This window comes from Tamandua tetradactyla, chromosome 5 (genome assembly GCF_023851605.1).
Source record: "Tamandua tetradactyla isolate mTamTet1 chromosome 5, mTamTet1.pri, whole genome shotgun sequence".
NCBI classification, from domain to species: Eukaryota; Metazoa; Chordata; class Mammalia; order Pilosa; family Myrmecophagidae; genus Tamandua; species Tamandua tetradactyla.
Window position 1 is genome coordinate 137,162,864 of NC_135331.1, and position 15,942 is coordinate 137,178,805.

Genomic DNA, 15,942 nt, shown 5'->3' on the forward strand with positions numbered 1-15,942 from the left:
GGATTTTGGGTTTCTTTTATATTTTTATTTCTTTACTGGAGTAAAAAAATATTCTAAAATTGATTATGGGGCTATATGCACAACTTTATGATGATACTGTGAACCAGTGATTGTATACTTCAGATGGTTTATATGGTGTGTGAATTTATCTCAATAAAACTGCAGAAAAAAGAGATTTGTGCCTTTCAGGTTTACCATCAAAAACAAAAACAAAAACAGAACCCAGTAGCATAATGAAAGGTACACTTGAAGAAGACTTAAAATTATTCTTACTGTGGAAAGAGACTTAGAGATGCAAATCAAGAGGGCTTGCTGAATTCCTGGGGAAAATTCAATGAAGATAGACTTTATCCTACCCTTGTAATATATGAATTTACAAAGATAAAAAAAAATCTGTAGACATCTTGGCATGAAACTTAGATTGAAATAAAAATTCACCTCTTCATCACTAAATATCAAAAGAATTTGGAGAATCTCTTCAGGGTCATTCACATGTGAGGGTAACAGAGACTCAAAGAATACTCTTGCGATACCCTTCTTAAAAATTTCTTGAATATATACATTAATTTACCATGACATTACAAGAAGTTATGTGGTGAATGCATAGGTTTTTATTCTGCCTCCTAGATATCTATTCAAAGGAAATAAATCACAATGCAGAATACGATATATGTTCACCACATTGTACATGTTATAGTTAACTTTTGTAAATAACAAGATCCCCCATTAAAAGGCAATGCAATACCATTCACCTATTAAATGATCTGTAAACACAAACAGATTTAAATGATGTGGGAAAATGCTTTCAAGTTTTCATTTTGTGTGATCTCAGTTATGTAAAGACAAAGGCATTGAACAATTATGGAGGGAAATAGTTAATCTCAGTTCTGCCTGGGGAGGGGAGGATTATGGATAATGTCAGCTGCTTTATATTTTTCCATTTTTCTATGTTGCAGTAAACATAAACACTTTTACGAGAAAGAAAGAACAAAAGAGAGGAGTAGGGATTGGTACCTCCAAAATTGGTTTCAGGTTAATTTTAGGAAACCAGACTTCTGAAGACTTTCTCAAGTCATAGTGGATTGAGTTTTGTACCCTAGAAAACCATGTTCTTAATCCCATTCCTGTAAGTGTGAACCCTTGGGAAAATAACATTTGAAGATGTTATTTTTAAAGTGGGGTCAACTGAATGAGAGTGGGCCTTAATCTACTGTTGGAGGCGTTATAAAGAGAAAGGCATGGGGAGGAGATAGAGGGAGAGGACACCACCACGGGACAAGGAAGCCAAGGATGGCTGGCCAGCCAGAGTGCGACCTCCCCTGGTAGGAAGGAAGCCTTCTAGTCTCTGAAACCTTGAGCCAATAAATTCCTGTTGTTGAGCCAACCTATTGTGTGGTATATGTCACAGCAGCTGGGAAATGAAAAGAAAGGGTGGTATAGCATTGCAACTTCTTCAATCAACCTGTAAAAGTATAAATCATATATGTGTTCCAAAGACCACAAGTCACATGCTTGAGTGCTGTTTGGAACTAAGTTAGCTTTGGCCAGTAATCTTGGAAGAAAATATTCTTTGAAATATTTTCTATCACCACTCCCCCTGCTTCATGGGTTTTTTTTTTTCTGCTTTTGACTGAATTGGAAATTTCACTGTTGTTTCCTTGAACCATGCAATTTTTTCAAACCATTTGGAGGTTAACATTTCAAATAGCAGTGAGATTCCCAATAGTTAACTTCATAGTAAATTTCTCAAAGGTAAAATGCACTTTTATCCAAAGTCAGGAATTGTTTCAATTTCAGCAGAATCTTTCCTTTCAGTGATATTTACATAAAAAATCTGCTATTTGTGCAAGAAATATTTTTCAAATGGACCAATTTATACTTCTTTTCCTAAAATACTTACATAAAGGATTTATCATTTTGTGAAAGTATGCCAGTGTATCTGCTTTTCCCAGAAATGCTGTGAAGGATTTGTTTAAACGATGCACTGTCATTCCAGTCTAACCTCACATCCCAAAGGTTCATAAAACATAATGACTGGGTGGAAAACCAAACATTGCTTAGTCCTTTATGTTGACCTATAGTGTCTTGAAGACTTATTTCAGCAAATTCTGAAATAAAAAGCAACTAGTTTTTTTTTTTTGAGTGTCTCTCAATAATATCTCACTTTCTATTGTTTTTGTGAGCTCTTTCTTTGTATTTTTTTCCCTTATACTATCTTTGCCATAAATAGCTTTTTCTCCTTCTTATGTGTCTTGCAGGAAGTGTCTGGTTTTGTACTTCACAGTACAAGTTAAATTTCACTGCTGTTTATCCCTTGTGACCTTATATCTTCTTTCCTTCCCTTCTAACTCAGTGATCCTATGTATAGCAGCTAACAGACCTACCGACATAGTAACTTAATATTTTAATAAAGCCCACCTTCAAACTCTTCCAAGGAAAATAATTTATGATGTTGTGTAATTTGTTCACATATATGCCACAGTAAAACAAAAACAAAATTGAAATAACATAGGAAGGCCTTTCTAAGGGACTAGAAGCATTTATTTTTAAATATATGTTTTATTACCCATGAAAGCAATAAATTGATGCCAGTTGTTTGTGGAGTGTTTTCAGACCAAAATCTCCATATTATTACCAGTCATAAAAGTCCTATGATTTTTAAAACACTAAGACTTGAAGTTGATATTGAGGCTATTCGCTTATTTGAAGCAGGGTAGTGTAGGGGCTAAACTCACAGACTCAGGAGCCAAACTGGATTTGAATCAATCTCATCACCACCACTTTCTAGCTTTTGTGTGAACATAAGATAATTATTTACCATTTTGTGTCTATTTTCTTAGCTATAAAATGAAGATAATAGTATCCATTTCAAAGTTGATTAATGTAAAACATTCAGAGGAGAGCCTGGCATATAATAAATCATGTGTTCAATATTATCATTTTTAAAATTAGGATTTTTCTAGAATGTCCTTTTTCCTATAAATTGATAAAATGGCTTACCTAGTGGATTGCTCTTTCTTTCATAAGAATGGGAATAAAATTTAAATCTTCTATACGTAATATGTAGGTGTCAAATAATTTCTCTACTGTTTAAATTTTTTTCCCTTTGCTGATTATTCTGTGCCTTAAGAGGCAGTAGCTGGAAACTCCTAGCAAATATGTGTGTTTCGTTTCTAATGTGTTTTCTAACAGTTAAGGGATGAGAATTCATTAATCTGCTTTGGAATAGAGACTGTTTTCACCTGCAAAACCTAGCAAAGCAAATACGCACAGAGTAAAAAGAAATTTGGAAAGGGAAAGAGGAGTGTCAAAGAAAATACAGTGGAAAATGTCTTGGTCACTGATTCCTCCTTTGTTCATTCAACCAACATTAAAAAGAAAACTGTTCAGGAAATGAGTTGTAAATCCTTTTTCTTTCCTTAAAGTACCTGCCATCCATTGAATTATAGTACACTGTGGTAAATGTTACTTTGACAATCAACACTGTCTGTCAGGAATGTCTTGCTAAAAATAGAATGAACGATAGATTCTTGGCTTAGTCCAGAAAGACATTTTTCAGATGGAAGAACTTTATGAAATAGAAAGAAGGGTTTGTTGAGAATTATAAAAACCAAACTCTACATTGAGAATTATATAAAGTTTAATATGGTAGTCATAAGAGCTAACTCTTAATTGGATTAGCCACTTACTCCTTCTTGTGTTCTAACAGCAATTCTGTAAGTTTATTTCATTTTATATTTCCTTAAATAGAAACTTAAAGAGGAGAAGGAGCTTGTCTAGGGTGAAGTCTTCCCTGACCTCACCATATCTAAAGCATGTCCCACTCAGGTCCCCCAACCTCCATCCATGAAATTTTACCTTTTAACCTTATCCTTTATTTATTTGAAATTCTTGTTTATTCATTTACTTATTTACTTCTGTTTTCCTGACACTATCTATAAGCTGCACAGGAACACAACTAAGTCTGGTACCTAAAAAACTCTCAGTGATCGAACGTAAATGAATGAACATTTCATTCTTTTTCATATGTCTTAAGATAATCCTAAATCATGCTCATTATTTTCAGTAATATTTTTACAAGTGGGGAAATAGAAACAGATGGGGGGGGGGGAAGAGAAGACCTAAAGACATAGTAGAGGGTTTGGATTCAAAGCTAGATTTATTTTTCCCCAAAGTTCATTCATTTTCCTCTATTCCCATCAATCTTCTCTCCCAAAAACACTCTTAGGACTATGCTGCTAAAATACAATAATAGCAATTAAGGAGGATGCAACTGACAGTTTGAAAATCAATTAAAATATAAAAAGAGCTGGATGAAAGATCTTTTTGTGTGTCATTACTATTTGAGGATTAGATTAATCTAGTTCCTTTGGACCGGTAAAACCAGTGATTGACCTATTTTGTGATTTATGCTCCTCAACTGTGCTTCTGAGAAATTGATCATAGAAAACCACTAAAACCACAATTTTCATCCACTCAGGTTGTATTGAGTTCCTGGAACCAAATAACATATTGTACCTTACACATTTCATATAATTTGCCTTATATAGAATAAAAGGGTAAAATGTGTGGTATGTTTTATATGTATATCTTTTCTTTACAATTTTTTACTTCTTGACTGTTTTTAGGAGAAAAAAATAATCATTTAATTTAATAGATGGTCCTTATTTGGGAATGAGTTTGCTATAGTGGACAGGGTAGTCCTACAAGCATAGAATTATCTGACCCAAAATGTCAATAGTGCCAAGACTGAGAAATCCTGGCATAAAACAATGACTCTTTTAATCTCTATTTTCTCACCTTGTTTTCAACTTGCACATATAGAAATTTGGGTGTTCTTCTTATTCTGATGTAGGGAATATAAAGCATAAGTTTGGGAAATAAGCCTGGATTCTGATTTTTCCCTCACTGTTTACTTCCTTCCTTCTCCTTCTTGATTTTGGAGTTAGAATCCAATTTTATGTAATCCCAATTCCTATGTTTAGAACCCAGATCAGTATTTTTAAAGTTTGTGTTATAATAATTACATTACATTAGAAAGAACCCTTAAATTTGTTTCTATATTTGTTGAGAAAGAATGAGAAAAAGAGAATGTAAAGGATTATTATATGGAAATTCTTGCCTATTCAACATTCAACAAATAAATCTCTGCTGAGTGAGAATTTACTTTGATAAATTTATGCCAGTGAGGTAATGAAAATGTTATTTATTTTACCCAAAATTTTCTTTTTAGTAGTTTTTGGGCTAGAAAAAGGTGATACCATTAGTCTGATTCTCTAGACTCTATGTGGCATTCAAATGGAGATTTAAAAGTAAAACAGATCATTAAGAACAAGAAGAAAACATTTCAATTGAGGAAAACTGTTGAAAGAGGAGGGAATTTGGAAACTCTAGCAAAATAAAATGGCAACAAGTTAGGTCCACATTTTCCAGATGACACACACGTGCTAAGGAACTATAGTATCCGGAAGGCTATGATATTGGCCAAGAGTTTTCAATCCTGTCTGTTAAAGATTTTTCTCTTCTTCTAGGCCACATCTTCAAATTTATAAAGCAGGCCAATGAGGAAGTTGTATGGGTGTCTACATTTATAATTTGATTTATCTAAAGAGTTGTACAAACTTGGCTAAATCACTTGAATATTTTAGTTCTCACTTTTCCAAAATGATATCAGTCTGTGTATATTTGAATATTTGCATAATTATGAGCCAATGTTCTTCTATATATGAATCTACCAAGATCATAATACCAGGGATTGTACTTGTTGGAAAACACTGGTGCTTAAGCATAGAGGGTTTTGTCAAACAAAGACTGCTGTTTTCTTCCCCTTGAGTTTCTGATTCAGTCAATCTAGGGTGGGGCTTGGAAGTGTACATTGCTAACAAGGCATTGTTGAACTGGACCCTACTTTGAGAACTATTAATCTAAAGTTTCAATGTTGGGCAAACTAATTCTGAATCCACAATGTTACTCAATTTTCACAACAATCCTGACAAATAGCTATTATTTTTCTCATTTTATATAGGTGGACACTGAGGCTCAGAGGATGAAATTGGTTGCCCAAGCTCACCCAAATGATGTGATAAGAAAGACAAAAGGAATTATTTTCTTATACTTTAAGTTTTCTAGTATCCCTTCCTTTGTATCTCATATTATCCTAATGTTGTATTTTAATTGTGCTTTATTTCTGAAGGAGGATTTTTGATCGACGCATTATTTCCTCCATTATTTATAGCAGATGCTGTGTTTATGCCTGATCCCAACATTCTCATTATTTCTTCATTCATGAATGAGACACTGTCTGTGAATTGAATGAATGTCTTTAATTTGTAATAGTAGACAGAATTCAAGTTTCAGAGAGGGCATGGATGACATTTTATTACTTAGACACATTGACATTTGGCCTAGTGTGGAATATGCAATTATTACTACACTCTCTGTTTATTACTGGCTATGGACTTGCATTTCAGGGGTTGAAGCAATTGAAATTTGGAGGCTGAAAGTGAATGGACATTGATTTAGAATCTACTTGAGTTGTACATTTTATTAAGTCCATTATCTCACTTTTTCAATAAGAAAGGCAAAGAGAAATGGGAGACTATAGCAGGTTATAGATATGCAAGCAAGACTGAGAAATTCCTCATGACTAAAGGAGTAAGGGATGCTCAAAAATTGCAATTTGGTTTTCAAAATTAAGTTGCAATGGATCCATGCTTTTCTGCTATACCACTTAGTGAGGTAAACTATGCCAGTTTACTGCTTTCTTCAGAGTTGAGGAGGAGTTCTATTTTTTCACATCTATAGTTTTAAAAGTTTTATTACATATATTTCTTATTATATAAATATATATTCATATTTATTTCCAGGCACTCTGCCTACTTTTGTTCTGATCTTTCCATGTTTTTTTTTCTTTCTTTTCCTCCTTCACCATTTGAGTCCAACACAAACGGTTTCCTTTCAACACAGAGTTCTGCTCATTATTTAAGATGGAAATAAGGCTAGAAAGGCATTTTTCTAATGCTATTTCTAGGACACCTCAAATTCAGTTTTGCCTCTAGGCCAATTCCTATGGAAAATCCAACCAAAAGCTTCTGGAAAACCTAACCAGTGTCTTCAGCAAAAGAAGTTTTCAATTCTGTGTCCTATTTACCATCTTCTCCAGTGAATAACAAATTGGTTTAACTGTATTGCCATTATAAGACTATCATAGCAGCAAATTTTATGGAATAAGTCAACCATAATTACAAAGAAAAACCAACATAGCAATAAAGTAATTTTAAAGAGAATTTCTTATTTAGCCCAAATTTTCTATTCTCGGAAAATGGTCATCCTCAACCCAAGAAGGGTCAGCACTGGCAAGAAGCAAACAACAGATTGCTGATGTATTCCTTAAAAGGCACCCCTTTTCACACAAGGGCTTGGATATGAGGCTATAAAAATTGATCCTCAAATTTTATGGGAACAAAAGTTTTTCAGGGTGTAGAATGTGTTCTCACAAGATATATCTTATTGTAGTATAAATGTGTGCTTGCCTTTTATATACAAAGGCTTGCCTTATTAAAGCTTATAGTTTAGATATAGCTAAAAAGCACAAGGGTCATAATTAAAGCTGGAACTTTCGTCTTCAAATAGCTTAACTTACCTTCTGGTCTAGCGGGGCAGACAGCGTATTGACTCCTTGTTCTTTCTTCATTGGCTTGAATGAAGTTTGTGACTAATTGTTTAAAAAATTTAATTCAGTCACCTTTTAATGCCTTTAACTGTTTTTCATCTGTATTATTCTGATAACCTTTTATTAAATACATCCTTTGTACATAACTCACGTTATTACAAATTTTACATCATCCTAACACTGAGGCTTAAAGTTGAAATTTCCTTAACTGCATTGGGATTTAAAATAAATTTTGTTACCTTCTTAATGCTATAGCAATCTGTTATTTTGACTTGGAAACTTTATTATGTATTCAAACATTTTTAGTTGGTTTTTAAAAAATGTCTGCATTTTGATAAATGCTACTACCCAATTAACCATTCTGAGAAGTGGAGGTGAGTGTCCTACCAGTAAGTAAAGTAAAACTAGACTTGAAGCATCTCTATGTTACTTTTTTGGTGTTTTGTGATAATTACCTGAACTTGTGTGGGAATAAAATAAAGACCCATCTTGACTGCTTTAATATTGGGTCATAAACTGTTTGTCGCAGTCTCTGAACTGCCTCTGGCATTGAGGTTTCCAGGGTAAAGAAGTGGAATGAACAGTGCAGCTGGGTGGTTAAGAGCATGGGTTGTTCATGCCAGTCAGAACACTGGTTCAAATCCAAGTTGTTTCACTTCCTAGTTGTGTGGCCCTTGGATTCTTCTTATTTAGCCTCGGTAGCCTTATTTTTAGCATGAGGATAACTGAAGTATTTACTTTCAAGTGTTCTTTGGAATATTAAGTAGAAAATGTAGGTAAAACATCAGTCATCAGGGCTGACATCTAACAAGTTTTCAATGAAGAACAGCTCTCTGTTGTACAAGTTGATCTGGTTCAGTGGCAAGATTGTTTTAACTTATATTGGTAACATTTGTTGCTGTCAGGCTCTTTCTAGCATTATCCTATTTCTCCCTTTCTCTCTCTCTCTCTCTCTCTCTCTCTCTCTATATATATATATATATATATATATATATTTCCCAGCTCCTGATGTATTTCTGCCCTGACTCAATTTGACAAGTAACTAATTTGATGATGGTTAGGGAGGAAGCAGGTTACCCAGCCGTCCCAGGACACATGAATCTTCTGCAGAATTGATCCCTACTTTGTTTTCAAGGGACCCTAAAGGAAAGCTGTGCTCTGATAATCGTGTATGAAAATATCAGAAGATGGATTAGTTTTGTTATATGCATATTAGAACGTAAATGACTGCCTGTTCCCTGTTCTCTTAGTGCTTAGGATCTGCCCAATATAGAAGTTATGGATCAGTCACCCCAATTCATTAACCTAGCCAGACTTTAAGCAGAGGATTGCATTTTGTCCAATTTAAAGGATATTTGCTCTGACTTCATTCTCCTTCCTTTTTCTTATATCCTGCTGTTCTCCCAGTTGGCTGACCCAACAAGAAGCCAGAAGGCAAAGGAGGTCTTTGATAAGGTCTAGTAAAGGTGGATCAAGGTAGAAAGTGGATCTGAAAGGGCAGAAGGAAAATATTTAGAGTTTGCAGGCCACTATGGACCAGAGGTCTCTGAATCTGCTTTCATTTGAAGAGTCAAACTTATATCAACACAGAATATGAACCAAATTGGCCCACGGAAGGCTTGCAGTGGATTCTAATCTTCTTGTACTTTCTGTCTTTGACCACAACTATTATTCTGAAGATTACAGGAATGGTTCCCCCCAGATTGCTTTGTCTCCAATTACAGGTAAAATAGACTTTGTAAACAACAGAAACTTGGATTGTAGACATCTGTGGTTATGAGTACAACAAGTGTACCCATGTCTACTGTCTGTACTTGGGTCATCTTATTTGATTGTTCTGCAGGTATTTCACTGTATTATGGCATGTGGAGTTGTCTCAAGTATTTCAACAACCCTAATATATCTAGATAAAGTCAAGACCCCTGTAAGAGAACTACATTTGTGTACCATATTCAAAATTTAGAGCACAATGTTTTTATTTGAACGGGAAAAAAATCAAAGAAAAAATGCTGAGCAGTTTTCTTACAGGGTAGGTTTCATTATCGAGGTCTCGAAGTAGTTGAGAATAGTAGATGGTGGTGAGGTACAAATGTGAGCAGCTAAACAGGAAAAGATGAGTAGCAAGTAATTTGAATGAAAGTAACAGTGAGGACATATCTACTTGGAGCAATGCCATCCATATTGATATCTACATTATCTCCTTCTCTAGCTAGCTACAGATCAAAAGGGCAAAGATTATAAATATGAAAAAGGGTGATTTAACAAATGCAGAATGATCCCGGTAAAAGGCTTCCCTGGGATTCAAGGGAATTCTCATTTAAGACTGAGAACAGGGATTTTCTCGAAATTTCTGAAATGTTACTGAATTACTTGGAAATGGATTAAATTAGATTTGTACACTTAAAAGGTACCTTTTCAGAAAGAACATTGGTTTGATTGTAGGTATGAAAAATCATAGGTGTTGAGAAGATGAATAAAGGAAAGATTGGAATAATCTAGCATGGAGTTGCCAAGAATAAGGAGGAAAAATAAATGTGACCAATGAGTGACATGATTTAGCATTAATAAGAATTCAGTGGTATATCCCGGGCTTTTTTTTTAGGAATATGTGGAACATAAAATATATTTTGAAGGCATGACCAAAGGATGGAAAAACTCTCAAATGACAGATACCATTATTATTCCTGACTGTATAACCCAGAACAAGTCTCTGTAGCCTTAAAAAATCTAGAAGAGTTTTTCTAGCACTAAATTTTCATTACACTAAATAATCCTGTCTCCTCTCATAGACCCCGGGGTCATTCATTTATTAATGTGGTGTAATTTACAAATAGTATTTTCTTAAGTGCACAAATATCTTAAGTGTAGAGTTCAGTGAATTTTTACATATGCCCATGTAACTACCACCCAGATTGTGTCGTAGGGTATTTCTAGCTCTCCAGGTTTCCCTGTATCTCTCCCCAGTCAATGCCTCCTTCCCAAGATCTGATTTCTATGCAGTAGACTAACTTTGCCTGTTCTTAGGCTTCATATACCTGGAATCTAACACTATTCAAATGCATTCTTCTTTAACTTAGCTACTAGTGTTATCAAAATAAACACGTGTAACTGTAATGTGTCCTTTGAGTTTTAGGCAACTAAGGTGAGCCTTTATAATTTTATTCATCATACTAAAAGCTACTTGAATAGTTTTTTTCCTAATGGGAATATCCTCCCTTCTCCACTATGACCATCCAAGTATTACTTAATTTCAGGATCTAGTTTAAGTCCATTGAAGTCTTTTACTAAACTTACCAGCTCATTTTACTGCCCTGTTTTCTGACCTTTGTATAGAAGTTAGTCATTCTTAGATGGACTATATAATCATATAGTGTTTCATACTGTTTAACTGTTCATGGGGTCTTTTTTTTCCCTAAAAAATTGCATGTGCCAATGAAAAGTGCATCTCATCTGTTATTATTTTTTTTTTAAAAATTCCAGAAAAATCTAAATACCACTGAATAAAAATGGGCTCTGAGTTATGCATGTATATGTTGTTCTCTGTTGTACAACCACCAAGTAAGAGTGTGGGCTTGGAGTTCAACACTCAGTGTTTGGTTTCAGGCTACCACTTAAAAGCAGTGGACCCCTGGGTAATTTGCCTAACTCTTCTAAACCTTGATTTAATTATCTATGAAATGAAGATTATAGCAGAATTTACACATGCATATAAAGTACACAGAACTTTTGGTGTAATATACCCTAATTCCCTTTATATTTGATTCTACCACATTTACACTAACATCTGATCTTAGAGTTGAGCCAGTGAATTGTGTTTATATACTTGTCCCTCAGAAAGTTATTTCAGAGTGATGTTTTCATCAGATGATTAGTAAAAGAAAAACTTTCTTTCCCACTTAGATCCCTAGTGTTGATTTTAACCCATGCTACCAGCAGGAATTGCCATTACATTCTCTTGCAGCATTTATTAAGCTCCTAGTAAGTGTCGGGAGTTGTGATAGGGGTGTGTGTGCACATGTGAGCACACTATATTAAGTTTTCAGTGGCTGAACAAAGTACTAAGAAACACCCTAATAGTATGGTATAAGACATTACTATCTAAATACCTAGCTAGGGTGGTATTTACTAAAAGAATTTTTTCACTAAAATCTTTGAACCAAATAAAATTAGAAGTGTGAAAATACATTTTTTCAACTGAGTTTTAGCTACAGACTCAAGAAAAGGAGACATTTAGCTGTATTGAAAACCCTAGCACTGAGTATATAGAATCTGGTTCTAAGAGTTCTAGTGTAAAATTAGGCCATAATTAACAAAGAACCTTTCTTTTGAGTATTATTATTAAAATAGGTGATATTCCTGCCTTCATATATTCTAAGAGTACTGATCACTTAAAATTAAGCCTGGATTGGCGGTGCACGGGGAAGGGGTGGGGAGAAGAGTGCATCACCCTGCTGATGTGGTCACATGCTGTGTGCAAACGTGTGTTGTGAATCTTCTCCTGCATCATCAACCTTATGCACAAGTCTGCTGAGCATTAAAAAATAACAAAAAACTTTTCATAGATTCCCAGATGAATGTGGCTTTCCTACCATATTAGAATTAATTGAATTCTGACATGATATTCCATTTCCCTCCTCTGTTCCAATTCTTTGGTATTTATATAGCAATTTTGGTCATATTTTGGTAATGATGTACATTTACGGAGGATCATAACAGATGATTCACACAGTTTTTTTTTCTTTCATTTCTGGAATCCTTTTGGCATGACTTCCAAAACTCAGCCACTAATAGAACATAAATACAGAGTGGCTATGTTCCTATTTCTAGAGAAAAGTGTAATAACTGTAGTACTTAAGACATGGGGGTGGTTTGGATTTTGGTACTTACAAATAGGCAAAACATACTATTTTGCAACTTTTTAGGGTTATATTCATTCTGAGTTTATCTTGGTGTTTTGTAATAACATGGCTGGCCTTTGGCAATTGTGTTTCTAAACACGTTCTATATTTTTCCTTTAAATTGTCCCTACTTATTCTAGGAGAGATTTGTTTGGGTACTAGAACCTTCTAACGGGTGGGCCACGGTGGCTCAGAAGGCAGAGTTCTCACCTTCTCGCCTGCCATACCAGAGACTGGGGTTCGTTTCCCGGTACCTGCCCTTGCAAAAAAAAAAGGGAAGCTTCTAGAAAGTATGGGAGCAAACAGGTGTATAGCAACTATATAAAACTTGTACATATTCTTTTTGCTATATGTGCTAACAAAATTTTAATACCTCTTTCTCTAAAATGTTTAGCAGTTGCTCTCTACTATTTTTAAAATATGAATAATAACATGTTAAAATTGGAACTGAACTGCAAAAGAAGTAAATATTTTCTTTTTAAATGAAAAGAGAATCTGCCCCAATCTATGAAATAATGTGTGTGTGTGTGGGGGGGGGGGGTGGGATAAAAAAGAGAATGCATTAACTTGAATATGTAAGTTTAAATTTTCCATTTTAAAAAGTGTTCACTTTTAACTTTTTATCTAAATTTGAAAACAACTCTGAGCCAGTTTCCTTCATGAAAACAGAAATCAATTTACTTTTTTTAAAACTGAGATTTAAAATCCTTTCAGCAATCAACAAATGTTTACTGAAACCTGCTATGTGCCAGATGCTTTGTTAGGGGCCGGGGATCCATGGTGAGCAAAACAGATGTAGTTCCTGCTCTGGCTTCCTGGCACATACAAGAGGGGATCAACCAGTTTCTTCATACCTTTTTTTTATCTTTGCAGTGTAATTTATACCCTAATAACATAAACTTGACTTAACATAAATTATATGTACAGTCTTAATCATATCACATAAATCAGAACTGAGTCAAGTAAATGGTGATTCAAAATATCATGCTTAGTCTTCATGAAATCCTTCTTGAAAGAAAAAAATCTGTTATGGGAATTCATTTTTCCTGAATGTCTACATGTTATTGCTCTCAAATAAAGTACAAATAATTGCTAAATAGTGCAGTCTATAAATATTCATAAATGAAACAGAACGTATATTCAAATTGTATGTCAAGCAAACATACTTTGATCAAAGGTGGACTCTGAAATGGTAATTGATATAACTGGCATTGCACTCCTACAGGACATTTAGGGAAGTTACATTTATCATGTAAAGCATGTGTGGATATTGGATAATTAAAATAACCTCTATGGAGACAGTTTGCTCTGGAAGTGAGATGGAGAAGTATTTTAATTTCCATATGTCTTGAACAATTTATTATAATATCTTTTTCAATCTCAGAAATGGTTATTTCATTTATTTTTCATGAGAATTCATAAATTAAAATTTGTTCTTTTTTCCAGATATATTAAGAACGAGTATATGCTACAACTCTGAGCTGATGATTTATTCCCAACCAGAATTTAAATTTAATCATTTTTGTGTAATATTGATTGTCTAGGTTTAGGTTAGTTTTCATATTTCCCACTTTCTATGCCTGTTATTGAAAAGATAATGAGTTTTATATTGCTTGTGTATATTCACTGGTGGATGCTTGCGATGAGTAACTCAGATCTCTCTTCTGAATTACAGAGATTATTCCCAGAGTTGCTAGAAGTGTGGCTGAAAGAGATCATCAGCTATAAGCCCTCTTTGGGAATTGTGTAACAGCCCCCTTGCCTGCCACAGTCCATATCCAATGGCTGATCAATGCAGGGACTGAAGGCCTGACCCAGTCCCCTCTTCCCAACTCAGGACATCCAGAACTCCCTGTAGAGTTGATTGAGATTCTTGGCATTATTGCAGTTGCACTGCAACTCAGTTCTGACCAATCCTGCTTCCTGCTGTCCCCATGGGTGTTGATCCTAACAGCACTCCCAAATAAATGCACCATCTCATAGTCAGCTGCCTGGAAAACTCAAGCTATGAAATATGCCTGTTGACTCAGAGGCCAAATGTTGTGGGGACATTTCATATGACAGTAAATTCTAGAAGCTGTTATAGCATTGGAATTTATTCTGGTGAATTAATCGATGTAAATATTAATCAAGATAGAGCGTCTTGATTTTATTAATACTTTCTGATTTTTTAAACAAATAACTTCTTCGGTTAATCATGGTTAGCTAGTAATTAATCGAAAGCAGATGAATAATATGGCAAATGATTGAACTCTTCGGAAAAGTATAAAAAATCCATAGTAATCACATTTTTCTTTTGTGAAAGTCTTTTTACTATTTTGACCTGCTGATTTTGCAGGCTGTGGTCTGATTTTAAACAGAGGAAAAGATGAAACAGATGCTTGTTAATCATGCTGGAACTTCTAAAACAGCTGTTGCTAAGGAAGATAGTGTCCCAGTATTTCTTTTGAATTTTACCTGAGGACATTTACTCCCTCTTTGGCATTACAAATTACAAGAGTGATTTAGATAGTTCTAAAACACACAACCTCCTTTCCCTACTTGAATGCATGGCATTGCTATTTGGCATCCATCTGAAGGTAATGCCTTTTCAATGAAGCATGGAAAAGTCTGTGAACAATGGCTCACTGAAAACGTGTTTTATTATTAACACAATATCTCAAGAAAGCTGTAAAGAATAGATACCGTGCTCAGGGAGTTAATAAAACAATTACACTGCTTCTTTCACCAGCTTTCCCAGGTGCAGTGTCTGCCCCTCTCAAACAAAATCTAGAGTTTGAGAATAGACTAATCCTCGCACGTGGATCAGGAGTCACAACCAGAGAGGTGGAGGCTCATCCAAGAGAAACAAGACTAAAAATTCAGCGGGAGACAGAAATCTGGATATATACCAACAACTTTTCATCAGAACGTCTACTTCAAAGGAAACATTTTCCAGTGTCCTCCTTCCTTGTTCTTTAGAAATGAGCTCAACTGTGGCGTTCCCAGGTACTGTATAACAAATGAACCACTTTAGGCACAGAGAAGCATTAATAAATGATGTTTGTTAAAGATAGCTTAGATAAGCCACCCCACTCCAAGTCAATGTCCAAACCAGTGAAAGACCAATTCTAACAAATTTCTCTGCACGCTGCACTTTCTTAATGGTGCAGGAATCGTGTCAGGTAGACCAGTCAGGTGAGGCAGGGTGAAAGAGCACTATTATAACTGCTGCCCTCTGTTAGGGAAATGCAGAATTTCTGGAACTCTGTAACTGTTGTCTTTCATTCCTTCTTTTCCCCATGTGTACTCTCCAACTCCAAATGTAGGTGCAGGCAAGCCCTGAAGGTAGGTGGGGCAGGTTTGGAGCCAGTAGAAGGCGCATCCTCCAGC

At 34.9% G+C, this 15,942-nt stretch overlaps 1 long non-coding RNA gene across 15 annotated transcripts in view; it reads left to right on the forward strand.

Moving 5' to 3' along the window:
* LOC143684898 (uncharacterized) overlaps positions 1 to 15,942 on the forward strand; it is a 391,441-nt gene that overhangs the window by 33,642 nt on the left and 341,857 nt on the right. For all 15 annotated transcript variants that reach the window (XR_013176245.1, XR_013176243.1, XR_013176248.1 and 12 more), the window contains exon 3: positions 15,302 to 15,558. This is a non-coding gene — a long non-coding RNA (uncharacterized LOC143684898). The remainder of the gene's footprint in view (positions 1 to 15,301; positions 15,559 to 15,942) is intronic.